Source organism: Orbicella franksi, chromosome 12 (genome assembly GCF_964199315.1).
Source record: "Orbicella franksi chromosome 12, jaOrbFran1.1, whole genome shotgun sequence".
In the NCBI taxonomy this organism is placed as follows: Eukaryota; Metazoa; Cnidaria; class Anthozoa; order Scleractinia; family Merulinidae; genus Orbicella; species Orbicella franksi.
In genome coordinates this window covers 16,583,072-16,586,468 of record NC_138156.1, presented here as the reverse complement: position 1 = coordinate 16,586,468, position 3,397 = coordinate 16,583,072, and the positions used below count along the sequence as shown (strand labels likewise).

General features: G+C 42.9%; 1 pseudogene; it reads left to right on the top strand.

Annotated features, from left to right (window-relative positions):
- Positions 1-1,469: 1,469 nt before the first annotated feature.
- On the top strand, positions 1,470-2,361 carry LOC145463636 (uncharacterized; annotated as a pseudogene).
- Positions 2,362-3,397: the final 1,036 nt, after the last annotated feature.

Here is a 3,397-nt window from a genome sequence, read left to right as displayed (position 1 = left end):
GCGGTTTGTGTTCCACAACAAGGCCCAGTTGGCATACTTAAAAGACTTCATCTTTCAGAGAGTCATGAAGGAAGGCGGGATGGTGCAGGGGGTCTGGTCGGCACCGGGAGCGAGTTCCCTGAATCGTTGAACCTGAAAACGGGACGGGGCGTCAGCTATTTCGTCGTTCACCCCGGGGACGTGACGTGCCCTAACCAGGAAATAATGCTTCATGGAAATAAGTACTGAGAAACGAACCAGATCCATGACCCTAGGGGCTTTGGAATGACCCGAGTTAATGATAGCAACAACGCCCTGGTTATCACACCAGAATTGAAGGCGTTTGCCGGAAAATTGGGGGTACCATAGTGCGCAGGCAAGAACAATAGGGAAGAGTTCTTGCCATTCAATACTTAACCCTTTGGTCTTGTTAATGAGTAAATGAGGGGGCCACATGCCCTGGAACCATTTACCATTGAAAAAACCTCCAAACCCAACTGTACTAGCTGCATCAGTATATCAGATAGCTGCAGGTCGGGGGAAGAGGTGACCCAGGAATCAAGGAAAAAAGATCGCCCGTTCCATTGGGCGAGAAATACTTTCCACATCTGTATATCCCTAGAAAATTCCTTGTTGAAACGGATATGATGAAAACGATTTTTTCCCCCCCGGGTGACGTTTATGATGCGCTGAAGGAAGATTCTACCCGGGACTACTACTTTGCAGGCGAATTGCAGAGTACCGATAACGGTATTAGGCGACAACCCTTGCAGGAGTTTGAACAATTCGCGAGAAGAATGCGCCTCCAATACATATATCACGGCCAAGATAAAGAACCACATCCTTTTCATGTCAAATCAAATTGGATGCCTCCGGTTCAACAATCCATCACCCTTGAAAGCTATTTAGAAAGTGTCCAAACACAACTTGTTGACATCAGAATCAATAAGCCCAAAAATAATTTGTCACGCAATGAGATGGCAGCTTTAAAAGAGCTCAAGAATAACTCTGCCATAAACCTCGAAAAAGCGGACAACGGAACAACAACGGTCATCATGAATAAATCAAACAAAATACAAGAGGCTGAAGTGCAACTCGAGAACAGAGAGCACTATAAACCTCTCGGAGCACCGATGGTGAACACCACACAAACAAAGGTCAACCAGATCATTGACAAACTGTATCGGGGCAAACACATCGATGACATGACAAAAAAATGGCTTTCTCAAACCACCAGCCCGCCTAGAATTCCTGTCTTCTACACGCTTACGAAAATCCACAAACCTATTCTGGTCGGAAGACCGATCACCTCAGGTTGTGACGGCCCAACTGAAAGAATATCCTCTTTTGTGGATACATTGTTACAGCCTATCGCATAAAAACAACAATCCTACATAAAGGATACAACTGATTTCATCAACTTTATAGAAAAAACAAAGATAGGCCAAGACACAATTTTAGTAACAATGGACGTTTCTAACCTGTACACAAATATACCACAAGAGGAGGGAACAGAAATAGTATGCAAAGCTTATGAGACGTTCCACAACTATGATCCTCCGATTCCCACACACTATCTAAGGGAAATGCTTGGTGTAATCCTAACAGAGAACTCATTTGAGTTCAATGGAAAAAATTATCTCCCAACCCATGGTGTCGCAATGGGCAGAAAGACAGCAGTGTCTTTTGCAAATATATTCATGGCGGAGATCGAAACAAATTTAATCCAACAAAACAATACCAAGCTAAGTGAATGGAAACGATACATTGATGACGTTTTCTCTCTTTGGGACTGTAAAAGAAATGAAGTGGATCGTTTCATTGAACAAGCTAACACATTCCACCCAACAATAAAATTCACGGCCGAAATATCGGAGAGCGAAATAACTTTCCTTCATACAGTGGTGTTCAAAGGAGAGAGATTCATAGAAAAATCCATCCTGGACATCAAAACGCACTACAAGCCGACCGAAACCTTTAATACACCCATTTTACCTCGTGCCACCCCCCGGGGGTAAAAAGAGACTTTATCAAAGACGAAGCAATAAGACTGCTTAGAACAAACTCTTCAGAAACAACATTTGAAGAGTGCCTTGCAAACTTCAAACGACGCCTCCAAGCACGCGGGTATCCGAAGAAATATATAGAAAGGTCCCTGTCAGAGGTTATCTTTGACTCAAGACAATCGGCTCACCGCAAAAAGAAAAAACGGCAGAGGGACTATTGCCTTTTGTCACTACATACCACCCTGAAGTAAAGAAACTTAACAAAATCGTGATGGAAAACTGGAGTTCCATAGAAAATCAGCCTCTGCTGAAAACAATTTTTTAAAAGCCTCCGATCATATCTTACAAAAGAGGTAAATCTAAGACATGCTTGTAAGAGCAAAACTATAATCTGAAGGCTTTTTATAATGCGACGCAACCACAAAAGCCACAGTGGGAGTCCGTGCAGGTCTGTCTCTGTTTTTTCCTGACAAAAATTTAAGAAACAAAAACGAAAACAAACACAAAAATTAACAAAACAAAGACGAAAAAAAAAAAAACGAAAATGAAAACAAAAATTAAAACAAACATTAAAAAAATAAAAATGGTAGGTGACCCTTCTGGGCTGCCGTACAAACACTAATTCCCAGGGTCATTCCCAGTGTCCTCTCTCTTCTCAATAGAAACCACGTGACAAACACTTGGCTCTCGTATACTCTCTCGTATACAAATAAATAAAGAAAGAAATATAAGGCCCTGTTAGGGTATATCCCCTGTCTGAAATTCGCCACCAGCCATGTCGGCATTTCGCAAGATTCCTATGTAGCGTGTCAGAATTTCGTCTAAGAGGGACTGTGTCGGGAAATTTGACCTTGTTCGATTAAAACGAAGTAGCCTGCAGTACAGGCGGATTAGCGAGCTCTAGCGCGATACACGAGCGCGCGCGAAGCGCGAGAACAGGGCGGCGAGAACGAGGGCGAAGTGCGAGGCGAGAAAAATCCGCCTCGCACCATTGTTTATGCTCTTCCAACCGTTCGCCTGGCGAACGGTTTTGTTGATTGGTTCCTTTAAGCCACGTAACGTCAGACGCGAGAAAAAACAAAATGTGTTTGATTCGGGTGACAAGCCTACACGGACTCCTGCGGCTTGTGACATTTCTATATTTGCCGTTCTCTCATGAATTCTAGCCTCGCAACCTTTTATTTTGCTCTTCACTTGGTTTTGAAGGGCACTTAATGTTGTGTTATCAGGATGATTTTTTTAAAAGTAGAGTAGAGCCGTTGGACTGTTAGAGGTCAGAACTCTGCATAGTTTCAGCTGTTATCTATCGCTTTGTAGAGTTTGACACCTCTGTAATTTGCCATGTGCCGAGTAGTGTGGTTTGTCTTGCCTCATTTCTATTGCAGAAATGTATGTTTATGCAGAAATGTATC